Source organism: Ambystoma mexicanum, chromosome 5p, assembly GCF_040938575.1.
Source record: "Ambystoma mexicanum isolate Mex_15411 chromosome 5p, UKY_AmexF1_1, whole genome shotgun sequence".
Taxonomy (NCBI): Eukaryota; Metazoa; Chordata; class Amphibia; order Caudata; family Ambystomatidae; genus Ambystoma; species Ambystoma mexicanum.
In genome coordinates this window covers 749,990,495-750,016,893 of record NC_090930.1, presented here as the reverse complement: position 1 = coordinate 750,016,893, position 26,399 = coordinate 749,990,495, and the positions used below count along the sequence as shown (strand labels likewise).

The 26,399-nt window shown below is 45.9% G+C and overlaps 1 protein-coding gene across 9 annotated transcripts in view; it reads left to right on the top strand.

Annotated features, from left to right (window-relative positions):
• Positions 1 to 26,399, top strand: part of BLVRA (biliverdin reductase A) — a 621,921-nt gene that overhangs the window by 223,888 nt on the left and 371,634 nt on the right. For 2 of the 9 annotated variants that reach the window (XM_069613127.1, XM_069613123.1), the window contains exon 1: positions 12,801 to 12,916. The exons of 3 other annotated variants lie outside the window; for them this stretch is intronic. The gene's annotated coding sequence lies outside the window, so the exon portion shown is untranslated. Of the gene's footprint in view, positions 1 to 12,800; positions 12,987 to 26,399 lie in introns of those variants that run through there. 4 more of the 9 variants (XM_069613128.1, XM_069613121.1, XM_069613125.1 and 1 more) reach the window with 4 other exon arrangements.

Genomic DNA, 26,399 nt, shown 5'->3' with positions numbered 1-26,399 from the left:
TCAATTCATTATGACCGTTTCAAGCACTCAAAACCGTTCCTTTCAATGCTCTTTCAAACATTCAATGCACTCCAAATCATTCCATGTAAGTCAGTGAAAAGTTTGGACAGACCTGGAGAGTGTCGCGCATTGTATATTAAACATGCTGTTGTGCTGTTAGGACTACAATTGTCTTTCCTTGCAGCTGGTTTTGAAAGGCTTTGAGCGCTGTCAATACTGCGAGAAGCTCCAACAAGTTGATGTGCTTGCTTGCTGGTGACTGAGTCCATACGCTGTGCGCTGTATATGATGGAGATAATGTGCTCCCCCCACCCTGATAGGGAAGCTGCTGTGGTAAGAGTGGGCTCTATTGCCAGTGTGGTGACTGATTTCCCCTTTAGAAGGTTTATTTTTACAACCACCACAGAGACAGGACCCACGATTGCTTGCTTGAGACCATTGTCTTGCGAGTCACTCTTGTATCAGATGAATGCGCAGGCAGGCGGGAGTATCTAGGTAGATGCAGGAAGCCATCATTCCTAGCAGGTGCATGGCCTGGTATACGGTTCTCTGACAATTTGCAACATATTGTGGAATTCAGAAAATAATGTTTTGGACCCTCTCGGTGGAGGGGAAGACTAGGCCGTCTTTTGTCCGAATTAAGGCTCCAAGGAATTTTTTTTTACTTGGCTGGTAATGAGACACGACTGTCTCGTTGATTGAAAATCCCAAATGGAGAAGTAGGTTGAATGTATTTGGGTATTCTGTAGACATGCTTGGGGTGTGTCTCCGGTAAATAGCCAGTCTAGATAAAGATATAAGATAAAGATATACTGGAATGGGCATCCAGCAAAAGTGGGCCGCAACCACTGCTAGACCCTTGGTAAACACTTGTGGCACTGAGGCTACTTTGAATTGATAATGAGAGTTTCCCACTTTGAAACTTGGGAATTTACTGTGCGCTGGCAACATTAAAATATCAAAGTATGCATCTTTCCTGTCCAAACTTGCCATGTAAACCCCATGCTTAAGAAGCGGGTTGCTGAAAACTCCATGTTGAACATACAGCTTATTAAAATGTGGCTTATGGTCTTTAGCGTGTCGTGCTCCTTCTTTGCTGCCTTGAAAGCCTCATCATAGCCTTGCCCAACAATACTGATTCTTCAATAGGTTTGTTAATCAGAGTGGATTAGGTTTCTGGTCCATATAACATCTTGGCGAAAGCAACTGTTACCCGCAGTGAAAAGTTAAATGTTTCCACTGGAAAGCCGCATCAAGTGTGCGAAGTTTAATTCTATCTCGTAGTGTGGACCAGCGAGAGTCACGTCTGTAGGTTGAGATATGGCTGGAGCGAGGTATGTTCAAGACACAACGAAGGGTGTTGTTCTGGAGAACTTGTAATCTGTTCAAATTATGCTCAGAGGAACCTAAGAAAAGGGTGTTAAAATAATCCAGTTTTGACAAGATCAACGCTCCGGCTAGCGTAAGGCAGAAAAGGTTTGACGCTGTTGATAAGTTTGTTGGTGTATGCGTTGGTGGAGGCTGTGGAGTTTACTTGTCTTTTCAGTGAGAGGGTGGAATCTAAGTAAACACAGAGGGTTTTAACCTCTTTGTTGATATTGCCATCAATGTTAAAGTATGTGTAGCGGTGGTCGAGTTTATTAAGACAGGCTTGGGTGCCGACGATCAAAAGCTCTGTCTTGTCGTCATTTAAGCAGAGGCTGTGTGTGGCCATCCAGGCCTGTATTTCGAGGTAGATTTCATTAAGCTTTTCAGAATCTTTCTCATAGCAACCAGTGAGGGTGATGAGGACCTCATCCGCATAATTAGTGTAGGTGACATCCAGGTTGTCAAGACGATCAAAGCGGAGCTTAGTAAAAATATTATAAAGCGTCGGAGAAACACAAGAGCCTTGAGGTACTCCACAGTGGATATGTACTGGCTCAGCGGCTGCAGTGGGTGCGAAGACTCTGGTTGTTCTATTTGTCAGGAAGGATTGGATCCAGCTGCCGGCATTTGCAGAGAATGCTGCTGCGGAAGAGAGATGTTCAGTCAATATTCAGTGGTCCACAAGGTCAAACACTGCTGATGGATACAGCAGAAGCAGGATGGCCAGATTGCTTTTAGCTTCGTCCATTTGGATCTTTAGATCTAGAAGGGCTGTTTTCATTCCGTGTCTGGGTAAAGCCAGACTGACGCAGGCTGAGTAGGTTATCTTCCAAATGTTTTTCAATTTGGAGATATGCTACTCGTCTATTATCTTTAGGAGGAAAGGGACTGTTGTTATGGGTCTGTAATTTGTCAGGATGTTTGGATCTAGGTTGGGTTTTTAGAGGAGGGGCATGACCCAGGCCTCTTTGAGGTTGATAGGGGCTACACAATTTTTAAATGCTGTGTTGATCAAAGCCCAGAGGAAGGGTGACAACTCTTTAGTGCCTTCCTTAATAATTGAGGCAGGACAAGTGTCTCATTGGCAGTTAGGTTTGAGGCCTGCAATTATGTTTACCACTTCTTCACTAGATACTGGGGAGAAGTGTAAGGGAGGGTAAAAGGGGGATGTTGTGGTGTACGCATCTTGGATGCGTGGGTGCTGGAAGCAAGACTGTTCTTCTTAAGTCTGGATTTTGTTTTGAAGTAGGGCTAATTTGACTGATAAAGCTTTCTGGATGTTAGCACACCAGGCTTTGTCTTTAGAACAATCATCTGTGGAAGGTGCTGGAGACTCTAGTTCTCTTAAGATAGAAAGAGCTCTTTGGACACAGGACAGTCTACTTTACTTTGGACATTATGACACAGATCGTCTCATTAGTTTTGTTGAGGCAGGTAAACCCCTCTTCGAGATAGGGCTAGTTAGGATTTCCTCCAACCCCCCATGTTGTTCACTAATAAAAGTCTTTGCCAATCAACATGAAAAAAAAAGAAAAAGAAAGAGCTCTTTGGTGCCAGATTTGGCGTTCTGAATCCTGGTGTTGTAGATCTCTCTTTTAGTGTTGGTGATTGCAACCTTGCAAGTGGCAGCTGCCGAAGCAAAACTTTCCTTGTTAGCAGAGGATAGAGATTTTCTCCATTTGGCTTCCGATAGTCTTTTGCCATTACATAATGCTTTTAGTTCGGCTGTATACCATTTTTGTCTAAATGGGCAACCAGTTTTGCCTTTCTAAGTTTCAATGGCGCAATTTGATCTAAGGAATGTTCTATGGTGCTGTTGTACAGGTCAACCAAAGAGGAGGGGTCCAGGTTAGAATTGTGAGGGAGACTGATGATGGGTTGTAGCAGTGGTAGAAGGTTGTCAAGCATTATATTACACTTGTTCCTAGATAAGGATTGTGGGGCAGGTGCAGCATGGGTACTGGTGTGGATGTGTTTCCTGATAGAGAAGGTGATTCAATGGCGGTCCGACCATGCACATGGTACGTTGTTGAGGATAGTGGTAGAGCAGTTGAAGTCCTCCAGCCAGTCCAGCATCCTACCTTTGGAATGGGTAGGTTTGTTAATGCGCTGCTTGAATCCTAGTTGTGTAAAGACATTTTCTAATGTGGTGGCATTAGTATCATTAGCGTCATGGAGACCTAGGTTGAAGTCTCCCAGGAGAATGATTTGTGACCCCACTTTAGTGTTTTGTTTTAGGATGTGGGTGATATCTTCCTCAAAGGAGATGGCACCTGGGGGTCAATAGATGAGGTGAAATAGGAGGGTGCGGGTGTCAGAGTGCAGTAATTTCACCGAGAGGAGTTCCGCTGATGGTAGGCCAATGTTAGGGAATTCTCTGAAATTCAGATGAGATTTGACTATAAAGGCCACTCCGCCACCTTTGCCAGAGCCTCTATCTGTGCAAAGGATAGTTTAGTTGTCTGGGATGGCCAGAGATGGGGCAGGACCAGCTGCTGGATGTAGACACGTTTCTGTAACGGCAAGGAAGTCTAGATTGTTTGAAGATATGAGGTCGGCAATATCAAGTGGGTGTGCGAGCAGAGAGCGTGCATTGACATGGGCACCTTTAAGGGGCGACATGTCGGTGTCTGTGGTGTTCCAAGTGTGATTAGATTGAGCAGAAGGGTAGGCATTTATACAAGGGTTCGTTGACATCGACAAGGGGGTTGTCGATTGGGAATTACTGGTGCTGTTATCTCTAAAGGCTAGCGCTCTATGAGACGTCCTACTTGAGGGAAAGCAAGAACCTCATTTTATGTTTCTCAGGCTAAGCGGACATGGAACCAAGGGCTCGGGTGGTGTGGCAAAGCGTGTCATCCATTCAACTGGGGAGATGGGGGTATCATTGGTGGGGGCAGCTATTTCCAAGATAGCTGGTGGGCATGGGCGCATGGGCTGTAGGGTAGGCAGGAAATTAGTAGGCGCTATGGAGTGAAATAATGGTAAGAGGGCTGCCATGGTGAGCGTGACTCTCCGTACGGAAGCCATGAAGGTGATGGGTGGTCTGAGGTCCAAGAGATAATTGGCGCGAGTGCGCAGATTATCTGGTGAGCACTAAAGTATTAGAGGAGGAGCGACGGGTTGTGAGAACCGTAGGCTATGTCTAGGCGACACAATTGAGCAATAGGCTAAATGCAAGTGACACAATTGTATCTTAGGCTAGATGCGGGCAACACTATGAGCAGTAGGCTAAATGCAAGTGGCACAGTTATACATTAGGCTAGATGCGGGCAAGCAATAGGCTAAATGCAAGTGACACAATTATGCATTGGGCTAGATGCAAGGGACACAATTGTATCTTAGGCTAGGTGCAGGCAACACTGGGAGCAGTAGGGTAAATGCACGTGACAGTTCTACATTGGACTGGGTGCCAGCAGTGGTACAGTATGGGTCAGGTACTATGAGCAGTGCAGTTGTGCTCGGGATATGGGCAATAGGTAGGCTGACCATAGGGCAGATCGCCGACAGCAGGTTGAGCTCAGAGTAAAGCTAGAGAACGCTCAGTGCGTAGTAAGTATTTTCGCATCGACAAGATGATGCAAGGCTATGTAGGCGGTCTCATATAATGTCAATGAAAAGTACTGTGTAGATCATAAAGTATGGTTAGACTCGTGGTAGACCCAATATGTAGACATATGCTCTCCTCCAAGGCGGCAGTAGGCGTTCTTTAGGACCCAAGTGGAAATGAGGGAGCAACGACCATGCGAATAGTGTGTGCCAGCTCTTCAAAAGTGATCGATTGAGCGATGTGTAGCGGTGCTTGTATGCAGTTAAGTGGACAGGGTAGATAGCAGCGAGCTGGGGGGTCCTACCTCATAGGCTCCCTACATGAGGATATGTCAGCTAGGTTGTGCGCTACAATGCGCAAACAGGTTAGGTTGTGCGCTACAATGCGTGAACAGGTGCAAACAGGGCCTTTACCTCGCAGGCCTTCAACGCAGCAGGCCGGCTTCCGCCTGCCTGCGGATGTGCTCGATTCAAAAGCGAGAAGTGTTGCCTAGCAACTCATCAATAGCCAGAGGCCGAGAGCAGGTGGCCATCTTATGAACAGGCAGCCTTGGATGAACGAACGTAAAATGGAAAAGAAATCATCCACATCAGTGGATCTCTGGGGTCAGGTTCAGGCAGTGGGTTGCTTATGTGCACGGGCGTGCTCACCTTTCCTGCAGATGGTGCATAGCAAGATGCACGGGGTGATCAGGCTGCTCCAGCAGCACGCGGGATGGGTGAAACAGCTGCTCCTGCAGCACGAGGGAAGGGTCACGGCTGCTATGATGTGTAGTGCCACCGCTGTAGGGCAAGGGTTCCTGCCCTCTCTGCGATCCTGTAGGAAGTGGTTAGGGCTGAGGTGCAAACCGGGCCTTTACCTTGCAGGCCTTCGCTGCAGCGGCCCGGCTTCCGCCTGTCGGCGGATGCGCTCAATTCAAAAGCGATAAGCGTTGCCTAGCAACGCATAAATATCCAGAGGCCGAGAGCAGTCGGACATCTTATGAACAGGCAGCCTCAGATGAACAAACGTAAGATTGAAAAGAAATCATCCACATCAGTGGATCCCTGGGGTTGGGTTCAGGCAGTGGGTTGCTTTTGTGCACGGGCGTGCTCACCTTTCCTGTGGATGGTGCATAGCAAGATACATGGGGTGACCAGGCTGCTACAGCAGCACGCGGGATGGGTGAACCAGCTGCTCCTGCAGCACGAGGAAAGGGTCACGGCTGCTATGATGTGTAGAGCCGCTAATGCCAGCTCTGTTAGATAGAGCATGGGCCTGCTCTTTTTTGCAGAAATAACCCGTGAGGCCTGTGTAATAGTGAGGAGGAAGTAGCTGAGGAACTGTGCACCCTTTACCATGGATTAGAAGCCAGTTTTGTTTAAAATGCTTCATCGGCTTACTACTGGTCTGGCTAAAGTTTGTAAGAGGTACAATCCTTTCTGTGCATTGTTTATTGGGTCACTCTTGTACGGTATCCTGTCCTGTCTGTAGATCTAATTCCCAAAAGATGTTTCTGTATTGGGGTTCGGCATGCTCACACTGAGACCCAGCTCTTCCTCATCTAAAATTCTTCAGAAACAAGAAGCAAAAGAGCCCTTCAACACCCTTTGAGTGGCTGATGTTGCAGCCATTTTATACTCTCATCCAAAAACTTAAGCTGTCAAAATGAGCATGTATGGTTCATGGTCACAAACATTTTAATGTTAGGGTGAGTATTGTGAACCATGATGTAAGCACCAAGCCATGCATTGTTTATGGATTTAGAGATTCACACATACAATCCTTTAATCACAGACTTGTTTATCAAATGTAGAGATCTCTGATTACTGTTATAGTCCTGAAATGCTCTGTGATTTAATCCAAAACATACAGGAATCCTCATTGGTGCCATTTGTACCCTTTCCCACTCTCAGATGTATTTTAAAAGAGTACAATAAAAGTGTACCAGACTGTCCATCTTGGAATGATAACCTTCTATCAGAAAATAATTCATATGGTTAGTCTAGTATTACCCCTTGCGAAATACAAGTGAGGTGGTAGGAACAGAACACCTACAACATAGGATCACACTGCAGTGTGCTTGAACACACAGTTTGAAACTGCATTTGGGCAAGGCCTTCCCTACGCGCAGGTGACAGAAAAAACATTTACTTGAGTAGCAACAGCTGTGTTTTCACATTAGAATTCTTCTGTAAAGTACTTGAATTACAATGCTTCATTATATAGCAAATATTTATTCATATTGAGGAGGGGATTTGTCGCACAACACAGAGGTGTAGTTTGGGAGTGACGTGTGGGGGAGTGCATTCTGATGTTTCGCCGTGGGCACCAGGTTGGCTAGAAACGGCCCGGTGGATTAGCAGGTACTGTATCAAACGTCATTAGGTCCAGGGCATGTACTGTCTGGAATCGGTATCCCAGATCCGGTCCTCTGTCTGTAATTATTTGCCCCTGGGCAGGTATTGTCAGGTGTAGCTGATGAGCAGGTACATACTGTAGCGTAAGTCATTAGCTCCAGAGTATTGTGTCTGTACTCATATGCTCCAGCCAGAGGATTTACCATTAGCGCTAGATAAGGTAGTGTCTGCTGCTATTCATTGGGTTGTAGATGAATTGTTCCTTTTACAATTGTTCGAATTACAATTGACCTTTTCACAATTGACCGAATTGTGAAGGTCAATTGTAACATATGTGGGGGGGAAACCCCCAAAACCCCTCACCCAACGTCAAACCCCCCAAAACCCCTACATATATATATATATATATATATATTTTATAAGAAAGATCTGCCTTAGAAAATTCTTTGCCAATAACACTTGGCAACAAAGGAAAAGGGAAGCACAGACAGGAAAAACAGAGATCATGATTAGGGAAGTCGACATACTTATTGATCTTATGGAACTGGAGAAGGGAACTGACATGGGAGAAGTAACCCCATCAACCGATCTTGAAGAAGCAGGAATAAGAACAGATTGGATGGTGAAAAGTAATTTGAACTCGAAATCCAAATTCAATCCAACTACAAATGTGGCCAGTAATATTGGAATGTTTCAAAGCCTCGTCATAGAAGATTTAAAAAGCTTATGTCGAAAAACAAAAAACTCAACATTGAAAGACAACTTGACAAAAAAATGAGAGAAGGGCATTAAAAGATCTGCAGGAATTGAAGAACTGCATTATAAAACCTTCAGACAAGGGACGTAACATTGTTCTACAGAACAAAACTGAATATATTAAGGAGGCTTATAAACAGCTCAATGACATCAAGTGCTACATGAGATTGAAAGACAACCTCATGCCGGAATTAGAACTAACAGTGAAATCCTTTCTTAAGAAATACGAAGAAATGGGTATTATATCGGAAGAAACATACACATTTTTATGGATCAGCAATGCCATTACTCCGACAATATACTTTTTACCCAAAGTTCATAAGAATCTGAAACAACCACCTGGGAGACCAATTGTGTGCCTAATAGGCTCAGCATTGGAAAACATATCGAAATACATTGACGAGGTACTGTTCCCGTTTGTGTATACACTTCCCTCATATGTAAAAGATACCACCGATTTCCTATGCAAAATAGAAAACATTCCCTGGGAAAAAGAATATCTGATGGCCACTATGGATGTTGTCTCCCTCTACACGTCGATCGGACATGAGGAAGGGAAAACAGCATGTCTACACTATTTGAATACTAAATCTTTGAACTTTTTGAAACATAATGAGATGGTGATGCAAATGATCAACTTATGCCTTACGAACAATGTCTTCCTATTCAATGATGAATATTTCAAGCAGTTGCAAGGGACAGCAATGGGAACAACCTTTGCGCCTTCTTATGCAAACCTGATGATGGGGGCATGGGAAGAACTTGAGGCATGGTCAGAGGGAAATCAGATTTATACGCAAAATGTGGTTCTATGGTTAAGATACATCGATGACCTGTTTGTCATCTGGAGAGGGACTGCAAAGGGCTGGTTGGAGTATGTTAAGGTACTGAATCAAAACAATAAGAACTTAAGATTCACTGAGACTCACAGCCGGACATTGACTACCTTTGTGGATGTGAACATCAGAATTGTGAATGATAAAATAACCTACGAGCTGCACAGGAAAAAGATTGGCTCAAATACTCCTCTACATGCACACAGCAGACATCCCAAACATGTGATCTGGAGTGTCCCCTATGGGGAATTCGTAAGACTCAGAAGAAATAACACTACCTTGGAGTCTTACGACAGAGATAGCAAATTGACGGCAGCAGGTTTCAAACGGCAGATGTATCCGAAGAGAGTCATCGAGAGATCCTTCCTGAAAGCCAGAGCAATCGAGAGACATACTCTATTGGCTGGCAACAAGAACGAACAAAAAGCAGAAGGGGGAATGAGCACTCGATGTATATTAACGTTTGATAATCAGTCAAAAAACATCAAACACATTTTGCAGAAACACTGGAGCATTTTGCTAGCCGACCCGGATTTAGCCAAAAGCCTTAAACCCCATCCTGAGGTGACTTTTAGAAGGAATAGATCCTTCAAAGATATGTTGGTCCAAAGCTTCATGACCAAGGAAGAAGAGAAGATTCCAGGAAACTGGTTAACAGCAAAAAGGAAAGGTTTTCATAAATGCACACGCTGCAATATATGTAAATATGCAATTGATGGGGACACTTTTACACACCCAGTGACAGGGCACAAAATAGAGATCAAACAACGGATTACCTGTGAAACTGACTATGTAGTTTATGCCCTCACCTGTGCCTGCCAGAAATACTACATTGGCAGCACGAAATGCAAGTTAAAGATCTGCATACAACAGCATGTGCGAGCCATTATACACAATGATGTGAACTATCCAATGGCCAAACACTTTTATGAATGCCACAATAAGGAAATAGACAGTTTCAGATTCTTTGGTGTATGTAAAATAGAATTGGGCCCTCGTGGAGGTGACAAGGAGAAGCAGCTAAGACAAAAAGAAACGAGGTGTATACTAGACTTTGAAAGCAAACAGCCCAATGGGCATAACATCGATGAGGAGTTATACACCTTTCTGGGCTGCTAAAGGATTTTTTCAAGTTCTCATACCCATACGTCATTGGAAGAACGATAACTTGCTGTTCACCTTGTTGTACTTTGGCTTTCAAATACTTATTTTAAACATTGGCATCTTGGTGTTAGAAGAGTGAAGAGATTAGTTGTAATAAGGGACTAACAAGAAATGCCTGATTGTAGATTTGGGTGCATATGTCACACAGCAGTCGTCTTTAATGCTTTTTTAACAATTTTAATGGTGTAGGTAGTTTCGTGTTTGTTTCTGATCACATTTGTTGCAAATGAATTTTAATTCTGCACAAATTTTTTCTTTTAAAGAGGCTGGGAGAATAGAGAAGGGGACAAAGGGAGACATTGTAATACTGGTGGGAAGAAGGTTAAGCTGGATTAATACAGCTCAATGACCACTCAGCAACCCACAATTATTGAGGTGTGCTCTTTGGGATAAAAGGTCTGGTCTATGGTTACATAATGAACACTATGTCATCTCCAATTCAGCCACTATGGACAAAACGGAGAATTTCTGTGCATTAAGCACCTCATAAAGCAAGTAAACGCATAGGGGCCGGAGTTTAAGATTTAACATAGTTAATCATTCGATTATGGACACCACCATGCCATTTCCATAAGATCTAGTAGATATCAGATTATGCACAGAATAGGTATAAATAACCAGGGACAACCGATACATTGGTAATGCTGCCGGCCCTTGCGTAGACCCTAGCCCCATGAAGTAAATCGTGGATGGGATACCAGTACAATATGATCATGCATCGGGGGTGAGTCATGGAGACTTAACACACCTTTATATATTAACAAGGTGGGAGAAGATGTTTTAAGCATGCACTTGTCACTTTAAAATTTCATGACAACCAACGCTGCTAAATGCACTATGCACTTTAAAATCCCTACCCAGTACGATTAACAGACGTACGAGGTAAGGGTAGAAAAGCAACTAAGTCAAATGGGTTTTAATGAATTTTGTTTCAGCAAATTTTCACCCGCACTAGCTGGAAAATTGCATGAGCATTTTGGCAAACAAAAAATGTAAATCCAGAGGGTATGAGCACTGAGCCAACAGAAATAATAGACAAACATTTTACCCAATGAGAAAACTATATATCCAGAAATGTCCGTGGAAACCACACTAGGCAAAGATGTCTATGCTGATCTAAAATGTGGTCCTTTGTTGGTTTTGACTTGTGCTGCTCCCCCTCCCCCTTTCTCCCTCCCTTCCCACTTGCCTAATGTTTTAAATCAGTACATGGTGAAGAGGGCTAACTGTTGTGAGCAAGCGACGGGTCAGTCGCGAAACGCGTTAACGCCTCAAAATAGGAGGAGTGTTGCACTTGGGAGGACCCATATTGGGGTCATTTTTCTATTTTGTGGAAACAAATTTCCATTGTTTTTTCCCTGTGTAAATAAATAAAGGAAGATAACAAGAAAACGAGAAAGCGTTGGTGTGGATTTTAAATTCCCCCCCCCCCACCCTTTTTTGTGGATACTGGGCGAACATGGCATTGTGGAGAGTGCAGCTCGATTTTGCTACCTGAAGGTAGAATTTGCCAATATATATATATATATATATATATATATAACCGATATATATATATATATACGGTCAATTGTGAAAAGGTCAATTGTGACCCTTTAAATTCGGTCAATTGTTCATTCGAACAATTGTAAACGAACAATTTGGGTAATACCATTCATTGTGGTGTTGTTTCTGTGTCTGCAACCATTAGACCTAGAACAGACACTGTGCCTGCAGTTATTATCCACAGAAGGGTCATTAGACCCAGAGAAAGTACTGGATCTGCAGCCACAAGCCCTGGGGAATCATCACTTTCAGAGTAGGCACTGGAATAGGAGACAGCACACGTATACAATCATTAGCTGGCGCAGGTGTATATATATTTCAGTGCTGGAAATGGAAAACATTTGTTGGGGTAACCATCACTTCTTAGGTTTGGCAGGGCTTCAGAAAGAAGGGGCGGGGCCAAGGGGTCTGTCCTGGTTGTGCAACAGTATCTCTATAGAATTCAATCCTGGCAATTTGCACAAGCAAAGAGCATATGGCAACAACATAAAGTCCACAATTTTCAATGTTAAACATGTGTTATAATGATTCATTAGGAAAAACCTTTAAGCAAATAACGGACTCTTCTGTTTTGATTGGTCACCATCTTCACCCCAATAAAGAGATGTTGTAAAATGCAGGACATTTATATCAGTTAGAACAGAAGCAGAACCGTATGTGATGCTTCAGTAGTTTCTGTAATAAGGCTGCAGTACTGCGTGTTCTGAACGCTCATTACGGCTTGTAAAGCGGGAGCAGACTGCTTTCAGAAGACGACTTGCACGCCCGGTTTTCTGAAAGCGAATGATCTAAGTTAATGGTTGCTAAAATAAATACATATAAAATTCATTAAAAGAGCTGGGTAGCATGCGCTCACCTCATGCTGCTTGGAAACTGAAAAGGAGCAAGACAAGCGAACCGACAGTTGAAAGCGTGGTGTAAAGGGAACACTTATGTTGCTTTCACTATCAATTGAAATGCAGCTTTCGAGTCCCTATGAGACCTGATAGCTTTGTCGACACTTTCTGAAATGTCCTTAAGTCGTCGTGACGTGTTCACGTAGGACGTTTACGTGCTTAGGAAGAGAATCATGCACGGGCAGGTATGTTTAGGTTGCGGTGTTTTATGATATCCTGCATCCCCGTGGCAGCATAAGAGACCAAGAGCCCGCAGCTGACAGAGGTGGGGAGGGGGGAGAGGCGAGAGGGGAGGGGGAGGGGCAAGAGGGCAGGGGAGGGGAGCAGGGGGGGTGGCCAACTGTTTGTATGGCTGTAGCCATCTGTGAGTGGGCGGGATCTCCAAGTGGGCGTGGGCCTGAAGATTGCCGAACACTGCCTCCCTCGTGCTGCCATGGGGATGCGGGATATCATATAACACCGGTGAGTTTATTTTTTTCCCTTTTTGGATTTGGTTTCAGCAACAGCGGGTCTTTGTGTGTCTCCTTGGCTGGTAAGTAGCACTCCCCATCCCCTGTTCCCTCCCTCTCAAGCAGAAGTGATTTATGGGCGTGCAGCGCGAGGGAATTTCAGTGCGATGTTTATTGCTAATTCGGCTGTCAGCAAGTCGGGTTTATTGTTTGTATAAGCGTGCTTGCATATTTTCCGCCTCCAAATGGCAGTGGCTTTTTGCTGTATACACGGGCTTTCTGCAAAACTGTACAGTGTATTCGCCACCTTTCTTCACCCTTATCTGCGCAGCAAGCAATTAACTCACTCATTTGGAAATGTCATCTCATTTTCAGACATGTCAACATTCCGACTCATCTGGGCGGGAGATTTCATCAGAGAAATCGGGAGTCACACATTTTCCCATAGGGATGCATTGGGGCTAGAAGTATTTTAGGCTGGAGAACGTGAAAAATATCAATATTTTATCATGAAAAGTCGGGAGTCTCCCACCTAAATCGGGAGGTTTGGCATGTATGCATTTGCCACATGCGTGCTTCTTTTTCTGCATTGCTGCACAGGCTCACATGGGCTTGGATGCCTCTGGGACTGCCCAGCCCTCCCGCTCCAGGGGTGAGATATATGCCGCCCCCGAGCAGGGGACAAGTGTGGCAGTAGCCTGGGGCTCTGGAAGAAAAGCTGCAATGGGTGGGCAAGCATCAAGTTTCCTATGATTTCTGTAACTTTACTACCTTTAAAAGGCGAGGGCTTCTGATTTGAACATTGCAGGGAGATGTGCCTAACTTTACAGCTCAATGCTGCTGGGCAGTACATTGAGCTGTACCGGCCAGAGTCTGTGCCACAAGTATCTTTCTTGATTTTTTTCCCCCCTCTGGCGTGTTTCTTCTGCTGTCTGTCTGTATAGGACAGAGTTCCTTCATTTCTCTGTGCTTTCTCACCGACTAGATGCCTGCATGCATATACAGTGAAAACACAGTCTTGCCAGAAAGATAACGATTGAGTATTTTGCCTTAAAACTAACCATAATGTTGAGCAGAGGTCTTCAATCTGGGTGCGTGGCCACATGGGGGTGGCGGGGGTCTCCCTCTGTGTCCCCTCCTTGAAGGCCACAGGGGAGAAGAGGCGAGCGGTGACGGAAGCCCTTATGCCGGTGTTGTATGATTTCCGGCTGGGCTCCAGCAATATGCCGTGGGGAGTTTGATATCATACAACACTGGTCCCCCTGCTTTGGCAGCCCCTCTGCCTCGTCACCCCTCTGGTCCATGGGCTGGCTGTGGCCAGTTCCGAGATCTAGCATCGGATGTCTGCCCGGATCTCGGGACCCGGCCTGCCTCAGCCCTGACCAGGCTTTACCAAACCCCCAGCTTCGCCGAATGCAAGCTGGGGGCTTGGTTACCTAATCTTAGCTGTGCTCCTTTCCCAAGCTGTCACTCGCGCATTTCCTGGCTGCGTTTTCTCATCCCGTTTTTTTTTCTTTCCTGAAAGGGACACCACAGGAATCGATGGGCCATGAACATCACTGCGGTGGTGAGGTGGGGGGCGGTCACTGTTGAAAGCAGGCATTATACATGCTCGTCACATTACCTCCACGTCCACTCTTCCTCGTCCCAGTACTAACTTCATGAGGCACCCGCCTCCGACACAGGACCTTCTTCTATTTCTTTAACTCCCTATAACTCCTCCCCCACATCCACGTCACTCAGTTTAATTTTTCCTGCCTCTGGCAGGTTGGACTTTTCTTCCCGGTGCGGGGCACTGGGGAGCACCGATTGCTGGCCCCCTGGGGGGGGCTGTGTGGCGGGGCCCTCGGCTCCCTCGGTTGCGGCGCTGCTCCTGGGCCACCTGCAGGGCTTGTGGTCACAGTTGAGCGGGATTGCCTCGCTCGGTTCTTTGCTGGGCTCCGGACCGCAGCGTGAGCATTGTGTCCCGGGTCCTACAGGTGGCGGGGGTTTGAAGTCTGCAGGCTGAGGTGTGCATGGTCCTTCCTCCTGTGGCCTCTCTTACTACCGACGCCAGCGGATAGGGTCTACATTGGGGGTCCTCTCAGCTCAAGGGTTGTGAGATCTGGGGAGAGTCGGCGATCGTCCAATTGCCAAGAGTTGTGCTATTGTCCAAGCTCTGGTGTACTGCGAGGAGTTGCTGGACGGTCGGCGGTTTTTGATCCGATCTGACGATACGACGGCCTTGGCATATGTCAACTGCAAAAGGGGTTCCGGCCGCTCATTGAATGCTCTGGCAGCGTTGATAGGCGCCTGGGAGGAATCTCATCTGGTGTCTCTGGTGGCCTCACGTATCAGAAGGGTGGACAATGTTCAAGCGGATCTTCAGACGCCTGTTTTCACTCCTCTGCGGAACTGGTCCTGTTGGCCCAGGTCTTTGCGGTGACCTGTGTCAGATTAGGGTGCCTGGTTCTAGACCTGTTTGCATCCCCGGCCTCGGCAGAAGTTCCCCTCTTCTGCTCTCGGTTTCGGGCCGAGGGGATTGGGGGATGGACGCTCTCTCTGTACAGTGGCCTTGGGGTTTTTCCTTTATGCCTTTCCGCCTATTCCCCTTCTGCCCCAGGTGGTTTGGCGCATCAGAGTGTCCAGGGTGACTGTGTTGTTGTTGTTAGCTCCGTTCTGGTCCCACCGGAGTTGGCTCCCCTCTCTGTTGAAGCTTTGGTTCTAGGAACCTTGGCTGGTTCCGAGGTGGCCGTGTCCCCTTCAAGGGGATCTGCGGTTGGAAGTCCACCGGATGCAATGGGCAGTGTGGCTATTGCTCTGTCTGGGTTGATTTCAGGGGTTTTCAGTTCCTGTAGTTGAGTCCATAATGGATGCTCTTGGACCCTCCACTCTGAAGGTGTTCGGCAGACATTGGGGCCATTTCCGAGACTGGTATGGGCGGTCCGGGTTCCCTCCCCTGCGTTCTGGCCTCTCTGCTATCCTTCGGTTCCTCCAGGAGGGGTTTTGACAGGGGCCTGGCAGTTTTTTTTTTTTTTCCAGGCTTCGCTCTCAGTGGGCCTCCATGAAATTGCTTTTGGAGGACTCTGATGGTCACTTGGATGGGGAGGTGTTGGTGGGGAAGTTGATCCAGGGTTTTTTCTTCTTCCCGTCCTTGTGCTGATAAAGGGCTTCCCCCTTGGGATCTCCCTCTTGTATTACGGTTCCTTCACGGGCCTCCTTTTGAGCCCTTTTCCGAGATTGATATAAAAAATCTGCTTTCTTATTGCCCTCACTTCTGCCCGTAGGCTTGGGGAGATTGGGGTTCTCTTATGTCTTGCTCCTTTCCTGAGGGTGCTGCCAGACTCGGTGGTGCTGGGGTGTGGTCCGAAGTTTCTCTCGGTTTTTCACACCTCTCAGGGTCTGGTTCTCCTTGACTTCTTTCATGATCCAAGAACGCCTGAGGAGGTGGCTCGGCTTAACATTGACGTCCGGCGGGACGTGTTGGAGTGTTTGGATTGGTTTGCTTTTTCCACCAATCTGATAGTCTTCTGATTGCCTGTGGTCTGGCTGGGGCTGGGCATAACGCATCTGTGGTTTACATTTTCCGGTGGTTCCGGGTTGTGGTCTCCAGGGCCTGTGTGGCTTCTGGCCTGCCTGTAACTGCTTACGATCAGGGGCGGTCCGCCAGGGGTTTGGCGGCTTCCTGGGCCGATGCAAGGAGGGTTTTTTTCTCTGCAAGAGATTTGTATGACTGCCGCCTTGGCTGGTCTAGGCATTTTCATCAACCGCTATGGGTTGAGTTGCTCCCACTCGGGGGTTGGTTCCTTCGTGGTTGGAGATTTTTCTGTGGGGATGTGATTTAGAGTTATTGTGGGTGTGTTTTGCTGCACTGTTTTTGACTCTGTGTCTCATTGGGACCTTTTCCCCGTTGCTGCTTTGGTATACCTCATGAAGTTAGTACTGACGAGGAAGAGTGGACGTGGAGGTAATGCTCTGATTACTTACCGGTAATCTTCATTACTCCTAGTCCTACTCTTCCTCGTCACAGTACTGACGACCCTCCTCACCCTCCCTGTGGGGAAGGTCCCATGCTCCGGCTTGGTAATATGAAACTGAGTGACGTGGATGTGGGGGAGGAGTTATAGGGAGTTAAAGAAATAGAAGAAGGTCCTGTGTCGGAGGCGGGTGCCTCATGAAGTTAGTACTGTGACGAGGAAGAGAAGGACTAGGAGTAATGAAGATTACCGGTAAGTAATCAGAGCATTATTGTTGTTCAAATGTGGATTTAACATGTTCACAGGAAAAGTAATTTCCATACTCAAAAATGCTGCTGAAACTTGCATTCACTAGTTTTGTTTGAAATGGGTTTTCACATGGTTCCTTTTCGAATCTTTGCATGTGGTGTTTGCCATTGTTTACATCTTTTGGGGACTTATTTTTTTATTTTTTTCCCACTCAGTATTTCTGAGCCATGTTTGGATGGATGTTTTCCCCCAACCTTTTCACATGGTTCATTTTAAATCGTTGCATGTGGTGTTTGCCATTTTACTCTTTTTCTTTTTTGGAGGCATTTTTAATTTTAAAAAATGTGAAATGGTTTTGAAACACTAACGTGACATACACTAAATTGGGGGTTTGCAATGTTTTCACAGATTCATGCTCCTTTTTGAGATGGATCTTTTCCTACTGCCCAAAGGTGGTAGGAATCTCAAATGAAAAGCAGAAGGAGAGGTGGAAACAGACAAAAGAATAGTAAAAAACGCGGAAATATGACGACTCTTATTTGGATTTTGGGTTCACATGGATCGCAGTTGCAGGAGAAGTTAAGCCGCAGTGTGAGGTTTGTGGCGCTACTTTAGCAAATGACGGCCAACAAAATGAAGGCAGCTTTTGGAAACAAAACATGTTGATTTAGCAAAAAACGGCCAGGGATTCCTTTTGTACGGCAGATGCAAGGCATCAAAAAGCAAAAAAACACTGTTAAAAAGGTGGCCTCACTACTTGCAATCGCTTAAAGCTAACTGCTATCTGGGCAAAAACAAAAAGCCTTTTACAGATGCTGAGAACATGATTCTGCCAACAATTCTCGCTGTCAACTGGATAATGCTTGGTGACGGTACAGCAGAGAAATGCAAAGGTATCCCTGTTTCTGACACCATTTTCTGTCACATCACTGACCTGTCCTCTATCAGTACAGAATCGTGCTTGAAACAGTTTGCCATGCAGTTGGATGAGGCAACTGACGTTTCAAAAGCTCATTTGATTGCTTATGTGTGGTAAAGAAATATTGGAGGATTTCTTATTTTGTAAACCATTTCTGGGCAGACCAACTGCATCTGATCTCTTTGACGTTTTTAACAACTTCCTAAGCTCCCACTGCCTAGAGTGGGAGGCATGTGTTGGTATTTGTACGGATGATGCTCCTTCAACGTGTGGTGCTAGAGCTGGGGTAAAACATTTGTCAGTAGCGCCACATATATTGTGGACACACTGCAAGGTATAAAATAAGCGGTATCGCATCACAATTTGCAATACGATACCGCCGATTTACGTTTTAATTTTGGAATCATGTTGCAGAAACTGCGATATTATTTATGGCACTGAGCGCAGAGCTTAAAAAGCACAGATTACTGTGCCTTGTTATTTAAACTCTGCGCTCGGTGCACTGACAGTGTGCAGGCAGCAGCTCCCGGGCTGGGCTAAAGGAAAGAATATTTGAAATGCCCTCTGTAAGCAGGCTATGTTATTACTACAGTCCTGGGTGCTTAGAAAGTGGCTGGAAATAATATTTCTCCTGCCCAAACGGAAGGGAGAAATATTATTTCTGCCACTTTCCAAGCACCCAGGCCTGCAGTAATAACATAGCCTGCTTGCAGAGGGCATTTAACATTTTCCTTCAGTCTCGTGATTAAAGGTCCTACAAGCGCTTTAATCACGAGGCTGAAAGAAAATTAAAAATGCCCTCTGCAAGCAGGCTATGTTATTACTGCAGGCATGGGTGCTTAGAAAGTGGAAGTATACAATATCTCTCCGGCCCAAATGGGGGGGGGGGAAATATTATTTCCCGCCACTTTCTAAGCATCCAGGCCTGCACTAATAACATAGCCTGCTACAGAAGGCACGTTGCATTTTCTTTCAGTCTAGTGCTTAAAGGTGCCACAAGTGCTTTTTTAAAAAAAACATTTTTTTATTTATTTGTTTGTGTTCCAAAATGGAACTTTACAAAAAAAGAAGTTGTGTATCTCGGTCACATCTTAAGCGTGGCCTGAATCATTTGATCGTTTTCATTGTGTGTTCAAGTATTTTGACTGTGGCTAAGAGCCATGTTGTCTGATAGCCGCTGATCAGTCTAAGCCACCATTTGTCTTCATCCCACCAGCGTTCTTCGACTAACAAGTGATCCAGGTAGGCAGATCTTAGTTGCTGGTTTTCTGGACAGCGCAACAGCAGGTGACAACGGATTGTTTCAATTTCTGAGTCTCATAGGCGGCACTTGCTTGTTTCGGAAAGTTCTCTGATCTTCTGAATTTCGTCTGTGTCCATTAAATTTAGTCTCGCCCTGAGTAGAGAATTTCGAGCCGATCTGTTAGGGAATTTTTTTTTAGGTATCTCATTGGCTCATTTAGTTTCCAGAAACTCTCGGGAATTTGGGAGAGCAGTTTGTTTGTGGCTGCTGAGTCTTGCGTTATTATCCAGTCTAGTGCTTTCTGTTTTTTGATCACTCTGACTGGGTTGGTAAGGGGGTCTTCTTCTGTGCAGGCGACTCTGGCTAAGAGGGCCTTGTTGTCGTCCTTCCATTCTTCCATGCTGATAACATTTTGACTGTGTCTGCTTGCATTTCTTTGTTTATCAGTGAATACAAGTCTTTGCTCCCCTGGGTAATGCATTTTCTGTAGAGGAGTAGAGAATTGATGTTGACTGTGGCCAGGAGAGATAGGAGACTGAGTTCTCGCCGTATTGCTGAAATAGCCGTGGATTTAGGCAGTGACGGGGCTGTCTTCCAAAAGTTGCCTTCAAGTTTGGGCCAAACCGATTTAGGTATCAGGGGCATGGCCTCTGCGCCATATGTAATTGAAGGGACCACTTTCTTCTTGTAGAATTCAATTAATGGGATTGCAGAGAATCTTCCGAATTTCATATCTATCGCCTTTCCTTGGGCTGCCAGCTTTTTTATTTTATTTTGAAGGTTGTCCTACGTGGAGGATTCGTGTTTGGAGCTGTCGATTGTTACTCCAAGGTAGTTGAAGACTTTTACTTTTTCAATCTCAATGTCCTCAAGAAACCATTTGTAATTTACAGATCTTTTTGGCACATCCTCCAGGATCAACATTTTTGGTTTTTCTTTATTGATTTTCAAGTTGTTTTCTGTGGTGTAGAGCAGTAAGTTGTTTAACTGTCTCTGGAGACCTAGCTGGGTCTGGTCGAATAAGATGAGGTCATCCACATACACAAGGTGGCTAATTTTGACATTAGCTAGAGACGGAGGAAAGGTTCTAGTGAGATCTTCAGTCTCCCCGTAATCGCCCAAAAATGCCAAGAAGAGGGCGGGGACTAGAGGACACCCTTGTTTCACCCCTCTTCCAGTCGATATTTCTGCCGAAAGGTTTCCTAGTTGTGACAAACGCACCCTAAGGGAGGTGTCCGAGTGTAGGGCTTTTATCGGCTTGAGGATCTCTTGTGGGCAATTCCACCCCTCAAGTTTTTTCCAGAGGCGAGACCTATCGACTAGGTCAAAGGCCTGAGATAGATCGATGAAGGCCACGAAGATTCGCGGTTTTCCCTCTAGTACCTTACTTTTTAGGGTGCTGATTGTGAGAATGTTGACCGTTGTGCCCACATTTCTTTTTGAAGCCTGATTGGAAGATGTCATTGCAGGGCGCCGCTTTTGCCCATGCTTGGAATCTCTTCAGTAGTAGTCTTCCAAAGACTTTACCAATACAATCCAGGAAGGCTATGGGGTGGAAATTGAATGGGTCGCTGATGTCACCTATCTTGTAAATCGGGACGATAATTGCTTTTGTCCAAGAAAGGCGGGATGGATCTTTGGTGGGCACATTTCTCGAAGATTTTCTTTAGGAAGGTTTCCCATTCTGCTGGATTTTTTTCAAGTCCACGTTGGTTATCCCATCCGGACCGGCAGCTCAAGAGCTTTTGAGCTTTTTGAGGTGGTCTGAAATTTCCTCCTGGTCATCCAATGGAAGCCAGTCTTTTTCGTCGCTGGTCGTAGTGATTGTTTCGGACACAGTTGGCGGTTTGAAAAGGACGGTAAAATGGTCAATCCATTTTTGTTCACCCATACAGTTCAGGATTGAGTTTTTGTTCGAGGGCTTGGATGTTTTTAGCAGAGACCAGAACTCTCTCGCTTTGTTCCCGCAGATTGCCTTCAGCATATTCTCTGAATCCTGCTGGTAAAGTTGGAGCCAATGGTTTTTGGCCCAGTTCCGGTATGCTTTTGTGGCCGCCAATAGTTTTTCTTGATTTGAGGAAGTTTCTCCTAGTGTTTTCAAATTGCGTAATTCTCTTCATTTTTCTACCACCTGCTTGTCATATATGTGGTTGTGAGAATCAAAAGTTTTGAGGTTTGTTTTGTTTTTCACTATATACGGCACCAGTAGAGGGATGTAGTCGGGATTGCCTTTGCTTTCTGAGCACCCTCCAGGCAAGTATATTTGGTCAGTTTTCTGACTGATTATGTTTTAAACAGTTTCCCCGATTGTTTGGTTCAACCCTGAGGCTGTCTTGATTTGATTGTTTAAAGCAGGTTTTCCAAGATACTGTTAGCAAGTCATGGTCACTTTCTTTTCTTTTGCAGACATCGAAGGCCGTTGTCTTTTCCTAAAATGGGCGTGAAACGTAGATATAATCAATGTTAGCTTGTGAGTTTCCTTGCTCCCATGTAGGAAAATGGTCCTTTTTTGCGAAGATAGTGTCGAGATTTAGCAATTTTGTTGATGCCATTAATTTTGACCAATGTTGTCCTCTTTTGAAGGCCAGAGAGGATTTGGACACAAGTCCCATTTTGTTGGTAGAGCCATGACAGAGGACGTTCAGGTCGCCACAGATTATAATGAAAGACACCTGATGGATAGGCTGGGTGTTATCTATGGTTTTTTCCATCATAGTCAAGTAGGTGTTTTGTTCTATGGCCGCAGGATTCCAATATGTATTTATGATTGCTATTTGAGAGGTCTTGGTTCTCGAAGCATCTGCCCATTCGAGGAGTACTGACAGGATTGATTGGTTTGACAACAAAATGTCCTTGATCTTCAGTCCCTTTCCCTGTCGACACGCCGTAAGAAGGCCTGAAGTTGGGCGACCTAAGTGGCCTTTTTTCGCGGGAGCAAGGGTGATGTTGTAGCCGTCCAGACCTGGGGTTTTCCGTAGCCACGTCTCTTGAAGACCAATGATATCAAAGGAGGCCAGGTTTGCGTCTCCTGGAGATGATGGAAGTGGCTTCTGGTGTTCCACGAGCAAAGTCTTAGAAGTGATGAATTTTGGTCGGCTGGCGAATCGTCGTGTTCACTTAATTGCTGACCTGCAAATTGCTATTTTTTTGTTGGTCTGAGTCAGGGCTTTGGGGAGCCGAGACCAAAGGCCCTGGAGTTTTTCTCTTGACTGAGATTTAGGTGAAGACCTTTCTTTTTCGGAAATTGATCTGTCGGATGGTCTAGCGTCTTGTTGTTTCCTCAAATCTTTTTTAATAATGGTTTTGAAAGTGTGTTTTTGTATGGGCTTGGCGGTGTCACCCAAGATGGTGTGTCTTTTGGTCGTGCGTCGGGCCGGCAAGGCTTTGAGGTTGGATTCAATGTTTGCTGTGAGGTATTTGAGGTTTTTCCTTTCATCGAGTGAGTTATTGTTTTTGTTTCCTCTGTTTGACGTAGATGGTGCTGATCGTGGGTTGTATTTCAGTCACTCGGTGTGACCAGTGTCTGATCCCCAAGCGCTATTTCGTGTGTAAATATTGGTCTCCAACCTGGAGGGCATCGGAGTTGTTCGGTCAGTCAATGTATAGCCAAAGGTTGATAGTTCGTCAGATGCTTGAGTTATTTTCGATTTCACACTCGTTGAGGTATATAGATATGCTTTTGCTCTTTGGTGGGAGTGGTACGGGTCCACGATGTTCAAGTCCTCTGACTTGATCCGTCGAAGGTCTGATATAAAGCCGAACAGGGCGAGAATACCCCTTCTGTTGAGGATTATGTCGTCCCTGTTTTCTGAGTGCTGTTCCAGTTTTAGGGTCCAAGCAGGCTTTTCCGTAGTCCTTGTCATCTTGTGGTACTTCTCGGTTCCTCATTTGTAGTGGGAGTGTTGAGGTTTCAGATTTTCTCAGTTGGGTTTTCTATTCAAACTTCGGTCTTTATTGACTTTCATGCTGTAGTCTCTATCGTTGGACCTTCCTCTCTTTGGGAGCAAATTCTGTGGGTGAGTTTCAAGCTTCCTATGGGTCGAAGATGCTGAGTGTTGTCTGGCTGAGAATGATACTATCCATGACCTGGAGTTGGTTGGCGACTTTCTTTTTGTGGCCTGGTGTGACTTTTTTTCTTCTGCCTTCCAGAGTACAAAATGGGGAAGAAGACTCATCTGGGGTCGTCGGAGATTGCGGCTGGTCTGATGATTCCTCAGTCTCCGTTACGTTTTGGTCCTCAATATCGACAAGCTTTGGCCCTGGTGACCTGATTCAATTGTCAGTATCAATATGTTGAGTGATGTTCATCGAAAACTCGTCATCTAGGAAGTCTTCTATTGTTTTAGGTGAGTTTTGGTTGCACTTTGGCTTATCGGGTTGCAGGACGAGGTTTGGACCCGGTTTCCAGATCGGGGGGTGCTTTTTTTTTGTTTTGTTGTTTTTTTGTTTTGTTGTTGAAGGTGTTTCTTTTCAGTTTCCCTTATCCACTGGAATTTGTGCTTCAATCCGATTTTCGATATGGTTTTCGTTTGACGTAGAAAATATCAGATATGCTTAGTCTTTTTCCTCCAATTTTGATTTGGATTCAGAATTTCTGAGCGGGATGTCATCTATTATATGAATGACTTCCCGTATATCAGACTTGGATGTTACTTCCATGGGAACCGACGGTAGGTCTAAAGTAGATGGTATAAGTATAGGATGAGGGATTTGGCAAGCTTCAGTTGGAGCATGAGCGGAGCCTGGTACTTGAATTTGGGAGTATACCTCCGCGTGGTGGTTTTCGCAGATGGTATTGGTCTTCTTTAGTCGTTCATCTATTGCGGTGATGTAGTCTTCTAAAAAAAAATTGTTTTGTGTGCATAATCGCTTGTATGGTGGTATGTTCTTTTAAGTTGTCATTGATCGATTCATAAAGTTTTGAAAACGGCGCCAGGGCAATTGTTACTGCGGACATGATGGATAAGATGTCCAACCTTTTTTTTTGAGGGTGACTCATTTGGTGTTCCAATTTGGTGCGAGTCTCTTTTTGACAGTGGAGTTTTTGCATATCTTTCATTGAGTAGCCTTCGGGCTAAGGGGCCGTTTGTCAAGTCTAGTGAACCGCGCCGGTCATGGTCCAGGCTTTGTTTTCTGTTGAAGGGTTCTGAGGGGTCTCCGGCCAAAAGAAGACGGCTTGAGGGCTGGTTTTCGTTTATGTTTAGAGGTTTTTCTCGGTTATTTTCCAGAGGGGACTGTGCAAGTAAGGTCTTTTTGACCGTAGCCTTTTCTTGATGTCCAGGCGAGGGTGTAAACGTTGTTAGGTCGATGTTTGTCACCTGAACCGCCTGAGTTTCCTGTAACCTGTCAGGGGGTGTGGGGGTTTTGTTACCCATTTGCGGTTCAGATGGCGAGGATATTGTTGGGGCTCGGTGCTCCTCCCCTTAAACAGGGAAGTAATGGGGGGTAGGTTTGGAGTTTCTATTTCCCAAGTGGCTGGTGCCGGCACTGGCACCCCGGAAGGCTGCGAGGGAGGAGGACTGATGGCTTTGGCCTTTGGTGCTTCTGGCCTCGGGAGTACCCTTTGCGAGACCTTGTGATCCTTGTGTGGCGGGTTTGGTGCCAAGTCCCTTTTCTGGACTTTTGTGGACGTTGACAGGTCATAACGGCTTCTAGAATTTCTGCATCTGTGAGGTCGTCTTGCATGCAGAGGGGTTGCGGTGCAAATGCGTTAAAGAAGTCAGTTACTAGACTTGCAGCTGATAGTTTGTTTGATTCCGGTTTCCAAGGTTTTTTTGTTAGGTTTGACCCAGGGTTTTGTGGATGTTGTTGCCGTCTGGGTTATGGTTCCTTTTGTTTTTTTTGGATTTGTTTTTGTTTTCCCTTTTAGTTTGCGTTGTCGCCTTTTTTTCTTTTTCATGTGGTGTTGTCTGGCACCAGGGCCGTTTTTTAGATAGCAAAGTTGGGGAGCTTCGGATTTCCTCTTAAGAGTGTTGGTCTAAGAGGACTGCTTCATTTGGAGTGTGGGGTTGTTGTTCCCCATTTGTGTCTATTTGCGATGGAGAGAGGGGCCCAACTGGTGAAGGCGAGCCTTTTGAAGTCAGTGCCGCATGAACTTGGGCAAGAATTAGTAACTGGTTGTTGTGGAAGCCCCTATTTGCAGCAAAAATAGTATCCTTGTTTAGGTTTGTTTCCTCGTTGAAGGTTTTCTCATGGACTAATGAAGCTGTCAGTTTGAGTGAAGCTAAGGGGGACGAAGGGGGAGTGGTCTCGCCTCGATGTTCCTGCTCCATCCTCTGATTGTCTGCAGGGGGAGCCTCGTTAGCTTAATTGGATCCCGCCTCCACAATCTCCCGCGAATGTGCTCCGGCCTCCTGGCTTCCCGTGGCCGTCCTCCGATTGTCCGCAGGGGAAGCCCCAGTAGGCTCACTGGATCCCGCCTCCACAATCTCCCGCAAATGTGCTCCGGCCTCCCGGCTTCCCGCAGCTGTCCCGCTTTGCTCTCGGTCCTCCCGGAGGAAACCGGGGGCCAGGGCTGGGCGGGGGCCGATCGGCAGGGGCAGAGGAAGCAACGAGGGCCTCGCTGGTGAAGGTAAGAGTTCTTTGGGCCTCTCGGGCCGACAATCCTTATGTCCTTGTGGGTGGGAGGCCTCACGGGCTGCAGGCACTCGCTCTCGTCCTAGCCAGAAGAGGTTTTTTTCTCATGGGCGGGAGTTGGCTCTTCACCTCTTTGAAGAGGGGATGATGGTGGTTTCGATGGAAACCATAGTTGAGCGGGTGTTTGTTGTGAAGCGTGCGAGGGCGCGCGCTTCTTACGAGGCGGCCTTCTTCTTTCCCTGCAAGTTCATTTTCATTTTCTGGGGCCACAGGGCTCATGGAGTCTGCCTCCATGGCAGCCGTGCAGGCCATGCACGGACTGCAAAGACTGCACCCTTGAAACCACACTCAGCGGCCCGCTCCGCGGTGTAGTGTGGTTTTAGTAGCAAAGGTGCTCTGCCTCCAGCAGCAATGGAGACAGGAGAGAGACTGCAAAGACTGCACACTCAAGACCACACTCAAGCGCTTTAATCACGAGACTGAAAGAATATTTAAAATGCCCTCTGCAAGCAGGCTATGTTGTTGGCCTACGGTGACCAGACGCCCGGTTTTG